General features: G+C 35.0%; 1 long non-coding RNA gene across 1 annotated transcript; it reads left to right on the forward strand.

The window, feature by feature from the left end:
• Nucleotides 1-510: 510 nt before the first annotated feature.
• LOC118566797 lies at nucleotides 511-5,889 on the forward strand. The gene is made up of 4 exons (XR_004933293.1): nucleotides 511-638; nucleotides 1,207-1,248; nucleotides 3,589-3,669; nucleotides 5,495-5,889. It is a non-coding gene; the product is annotated as an uncharacterized LOC118566797 (long non-coding RNA).
• The last annotated feature ends 517 nt before the right edge of the window (nucleotides 5,890-6,406 follow it).

Genomic DNA, 6,406 nt, shown 5'->3' on the forward strand with positions numbered 1-6,406 from the left:
TACAACCAATTTTTTGCATCTGTAGTTTATTTCAATTAAGTAATCTTACACATGTAATATGATGTGCATGCATTTATATCAATGTTTACACACAATATTATTTAACAAGTCACTCCTAAAAGTTACATACCCAAAGAAATAAACTATGTGTAGTTATTACATCTTTAAAATCAAGTTACTGTGACTTATAATGTCTTCCATTTCGATTTAGATTTTAGCAGACCACAGAAAAGTGTAAGGGAGGGGGAGGGGAGCCTTCAGTTGAACACCTGCACTGCTGACTTTTCAACAAGCCTAGTTGAATTCATGGGAAATGGGAATCTTTTAAACTAATACAAAATGGATCTATGCAATGTCTTCAAATGATTCTGCATCATGTAAAAAACATGTCTAAAATTCTAGTTCAACAAGATAATATGTTAGTAAAACTAGTTGTTGTTTTTTTTTAAATAAATTTTCTTCCAACAAGCACATTTGCCAATAGAACTAAACATTCGTACAGGTCTTAAACGCATCTCAAGAAATGTATCAAAAGTCACTTGCAGCAGGAGCACGCAGAAACAGGAGCCAGGTCAAGAAACAAGTCTTGTAATCGGAGATAACAGCATTTTCCGAAATCTTGGGAAACATCATAGAAGGTAGGATTTTTTTTATTTACATATCAAACCTGTTGTTGCTTTCTGCTAATAAGACAGGGAGGGTTGCTTTGTAAAGCAGTTCATATGATGTGATTTTTACACCCACAGCCCTGCAGTGTCTGTTGTTCTAATTACTACTCTGCAATAAAAACAATGCAGTAGAAAAGCTTAAAATACTGTAGTGGTGTGCTATGTTGAGTTTGTGTAGAGCTCCACTTGCTTTCTGAGTTAGGCTAATCAGATGCTAACTGTGCTGAGTGCACCGGGAGTTGAGGCTTCATTTACAGCTTTGGCAGCTTGAAGTGCTACAAACATGTATATACTATATTGGTTTTAAGGGTGTAAATGTATTTTTAATACCTGCTGTGAATAACCTTAAGTGCTTTGCATGTTTTGTTAAACATAATCAACATTTACTCAACCATAGACTTTGTACATTTTGGCTTTTGAAAGCTGCTGCAAAAATGTGTTTTATTTATATTAAAAATATATGATATGATATAAATATGATATTTATATGAAAGAGTTTATTTCTGTTTTTATATTTATGCAATGGTTTTCTCTGCAGATAATGATCAGCAAAACAAAGGAAGGATGAGGGAAGGAAAGGGTATGTTTACTTTTTCTATATTGTTATTATTATTTTTTTAATTTATTTTCACAACAAAATATAAAAAACAGAATCCTGTTTCACTAAAAGAGAAGAAAATGTGATGGACAACTGCCAAAAAACCCTCAAGGGGCTTAATGAGTGGCAGTCTCCAGAATAACAAATATATTTCAAGAAGAAAAAGAGAAAAAAACAACAACAACATTTCAATATATAAAACAGTTAAACATTTAATTTACACCACAAATCTATATGGAAAATTCAGACAACTAAGTAGCAGCAACTTTCCTCTCCGTTTAAATTCTTCTTTAGAAAGATCTGTCAGTGATGTGGGAAGACTGTTCCATATCATTGATCCTCTGTATAATAACTGTGTTTGAGTTGTACAAGAGTAAGGAGGCCTGATAAGACAACTACTACGAGTTGGATACTGGTGAAATTCATTATTAAAAGTAAAAATATTACAAAAGTGCTGAGGAAGTAACTTTTTTATAGACCTATAAACGAATAAAGCTATTTGAAGTTGATTCACTTGATAAACACTAAGAATACTTGCCTGAGCAAACAGTGGTTGTGAGGGGTGTCTACGATTTACACAAAATATTAGCCTTAAAGCTCGCTTCTGAAGTCGAAAAACAGATTCCAGTTTAGTTGGGTGGGTACTAGCCCAACCAACATTACAATAATTGATATATGGATATAACATTGAATAATATAACATAATTGCAACTTTTTTGTTAATCAGGTGACAGATTTTTCCTAGTATACCAACCACTTTGGCTAGTTTTGTACTTATGGCACTAATGTGGGGTTTCCAGGATAAAGAATCATCTAGAATAACACCAAGGAAACGAGCAGATCTAACATTAATAGAAATATTATCAATTTGAATTTTCAATTGGAGGTTTAAACGTATCAAACTTATAACCAAAAAATATATAACTTGTTTTTTTATGTTAAGTGACAATTTGTTGGACTTGAACCAATAGGATAACTTGTCAAGTTCTTCATTAACTACCTTTATTAAAATTTCAGGATTTTTATGGGAGTAATACACACTTGTATCGTCTGCAAATAAGATTTTAGAAAGTTTATCTGAAACATTAGGGAGGTCTTTAACATATATTAAAAATAACAAGGGACCAAAGATGGCCTCCTTATGGTAAACCGCACTAAAGAGTATATGAACTATAGAACATAGAACTTTACATTAGTGCTGCCAAACAAAATTTTATTCTTGCTTAACTCTTTTCTCTGTGCTGTTTGTCACAGCTTGCAACATTTTGCATTTTTAACATACTCTCACCTACCTCTTATGATACCTCTGAACACAGCCATTATTGTCTAAAATGCTGGCAACCATCTCTGAGCACACCCTTAAGTGAAAATGTCCAAACTGTTCCCAAAGTGTCAATATTTAGTGTGACTATTATTTTTCTACCAATGCCTTTGCATGGATTTCATTAGAGCTTCACATGTTTCCACTGGAATCCTTTTTCACTCTTCTGTGATGACATCCCGTTACCCTCAGTCTCTTCTAGCAAGGCAGTGGTCATCTTGTGAGTGTCTAAAGCGTAGTTATGTTTGAATACTGCTCTGCAGTTCAGTTTCCACAGTGAGGAAATCATCCTCTACTTCAGAAATGTCACAGTGCATGTTCCCTCAAATAACTTTGGTTCTCTACAGCCAGCAGCACCCATACAGCCCAAAACATGACACTACCACAACTGTGCTTAACTGTAGGCAACATACACTTTCTTTCCAGGGCTGTAAAGTACCATCCAATGAATTCTTTGTGACTCAATTTGGTCATTGGTGTTGCCAGATACTTATTTGGGTGGTAGATGCCTCAGTAAACAAGCTCTGTGCCCCAGGTACAAAACAACCCCCCCCCCACCCCCCCAAGAAAAAAGCAGCAGGGGCTCTTGAGAGTGTTCTGTGTAATTGTATGTTTTACTCTGGTGTCCTCAGTAAAACCTAACGTGAACTGTGATTTGTGATTTTTTTTTTCTTTTTTTCAAAGTAGTAGTTTTTGCGATCACCAAATTTCTCTACCTGAAATGAAACATGATGCACTTTTCAGACATTGATCATTGCTTTAATCTCTGGACACTGTTGCAACAGGTCTTTAAAAGTGGGACGTGTGAAATGAGAAAGGAGCATTAGTTAGAACTTTTATATTATGGACATATACAAGTTCTAACTAATGCTCCTCTCTCATTTCACACAATTTCAAAGTTTTGTAAATTCCTACAGAACACTTTTGCTACACAGGTTTATTTCTTTAATGTCTTTTAAACATAGGGGTGTTAAGGTGACAGGCATGTTCTTTTGTTCTAGAACTTGATGCAGTGACCCTAAGATCTCCAAGTGAGAACCAAGGAGAACCATCAAAGCAGTCTAAGCAGGCAGGAAAAACTGGTAAGCTTTTTTATTTAAACTATTGGATTCTTTGTTTTGATAATCCTTAATGCATTTTTTAAATTTGATTTCCCTTTTTGTAATATTAAAGTATGAAACCGAAATGTCCAGACATATGAGAACTGAATTGGAGTCATCAGCCTTTAGCTGGTGTTCTAATTTTTTTTTTGTGATATCAGTGAGACTTCAGAGATATGTTCCTTCTGATATACTGACAGTCCAGTGGCAAAATATCAAATGCTTTTTTTTCAAAGTAGCGGCAGAGGAAATTGTCCCAAAACGGGGTTTTACTAGTTCACCAGTCTGACAGAAATAATCCACAGTGATTTGTAAAACTTGCAAGGAACCGGTAAAAACAATGTCTGGTAACGCAGCCAACTTGTTTCATTACGTAAGCTGCTCACACCCGCAGCAGCGCAAGCTGTTTTAGCCCCGCTCCGCGTCATCTTTGGAGAAATCTTACGGAGCTTCTTCCAAAACAAAGCAGGTATAGCAGCTAAACTGAGCTCCCTTCTTTGTGATAAAATGGTATTGGTGTATTTATTTTGGTAATTTTACTGGTCACTTTAGTTTATTCTTTGTCAGTATTTAATAACATAACTCAGGTCTCTTAAGTTATTTTTCTTAAAAAATATCTGTTATGGTTAAAGTTGGTTAAAAAAGATTTAATTGAAATTCTGTGTCTGTGTTCTTTATTAAAATGAAATCATTTAGGAATATCATAAAATATCCAGGCAGAGCTGCACATAAAATATATTAAATATTTTCAATAATTATCGATATCGATCAATATGCATTTTTTATCGCTAAACTTTTTTTTCTATATCGTTCAGCCCTAGTACAACAGTTACTATTGAATTAGCTTGTAAAGCGCAGTGCCTCACCGCACAGAGACATCACAGGATGTGATGTCAGGTGGACATTTTTCCCCAAATATGGGCAATAATGGCCGCCCCCCCTACACAGTGATCAAGACAACAATTTATGCTTTTATTTTCTTATTGATTAACGCTAAATTCATTTAATCACCACGGGCGTATTAGTTTAAGGTATAGTTAATGATCCACTGATTTTTCCCTTGTTGACTGGACTGGTCCTTTAAAAAAACTTATAATAGAAATTTCATGAATTTGATATATCACAAGCAGTTGGACATAAAAATATAATGATGCTCAAGGGCCCAGTTTTTGTCTCTCTATGCACTAAAAATTTTGTTATGTGCTTAAAGACAGCAGAGTGAGAAGAACTGGGCATTTTGCCCCCAGAAGCCCAAGTTTAGAACAACCTATTACCCATTTTCCATTCATGGTTCCAGCAGTACATGGCCCCACTCAGCTCGGCAGACTGCTGCGGTTCATATGCAATTAAACTTGCATATGAACCTTTTCTAGAGAGTTGGGGTCTCTGGTATGCCCAAGTGGGAGGTTCTTGTTGTGTGGAAGGAGTTTGTGTGAGATATTATTGGTCAGTTTGACTATTGTCGTTGATTGGTTGTATTGACTTGCCATGTTAGGTACTCTGAAATGTAATTTAACTAATAATGTAATGTAATGTATGACAAACATGCAAACAAATAAGAGATCAGGTAGAATGCAATCACGTTTTCACACCAATGTATGGTAAAATGGTCATTTTGGCTGTAAATTAATCTATTGCTACCTTAATGTTTAAACTGATAAAATCATTGTGTCGAGATTGAGGTTTGGTATAATGGTTAAGAATTTAGATGACAAACCTTTGTTAATACATTGATGTAATGTAAATATTACCTACAATGCAAAAAATGCTAAAATGGTTTGAAGTATATTCTTTATTTGTGTTGCAGGCAAAGATCAGGATGTGAATAGACCAGCTATTGAACCTACATCTCATCGACGGCTTTGGAGTAAGGCCGAAAAGGCAGCAGTATGGCAACAGCTTTGCCAATATGTAACCTTAGAGAGTTCCTGGTAAAGAACCATGTCTTGAAGCACTTAAAGTTGAGCCTGCACTGAGAAGCCAAACTTGGAAAGACATAAAAAACAAGTTTACAATACTATTACTGTTCAAAAGCTGAAAAAACATTCTACATTAGATATGGTCAATCTTACATTGTTTGGTTAAAACTACAAAAAAAGTTGTAAGCAGTGCATATTTGGCAATGGTCCTTTGCCTAGTGTTTGGACAGCAGCAAAAATATGTATTTTTGTTCCATAAACAAATAAAATAGTTTGCATTCGGTCTCCACATTGTGTTCTTTAGTATTTAAAATGTTTATCTTAGTTCACAAAGTCTGTATAATGTAGTTAAATTGGCACTACTATATCTATAAAGGACAGTATATGTGAGAAGATATGATGCCGGGGGTTAAGGAAAAAAATAATTAATTATTAGAAGCTTAGAATGGCTTTTTTGATGAAATAAAGCTTGGCTGTTGGTGAGAAAAAACACACCCAAATCTACCTGGCAACAACAACTGGTCCACACAAGTCCACAAGAAAAAGATTTATTTTATTTTGAGCTTTTGGTTATCTAAGGTCACATTCTGAATCTACATTTTTTTCTAGTGGTGGCAATGTGTTTTGCACTGTTCTATATGCAGTGGAAGTAGTGGTCCACACAATGAACTATGAGGACGGAGTCCACACAATGTATTAAAGACATGTAGTGTGTGTGTGTGGTGTGTGTGGGTGTGTGTTGGTGTGTTGTGTGTCATGTTTTGATGAGCATGCAGTCCCTCATAATTTAAAAGTGCTCC

The sequence above is a fragment of the Fundulus heteroclitus genome, chromosome 18 (assembly GCF_011125445.2).
Source record: "Fundulus heteroclitus isolate FHET01 chromosome 18, MU-UCD_Fhet_4.1, whole genome shotgun sequence".
NCBI classification, from domain to species: domain Eukaryota; kingdom Metazoa; phylum Chordata; class Actinopteri; order Cyprinodontiformes; family Fundulidae; genus Fundulus; species Fundulus heteroclitus.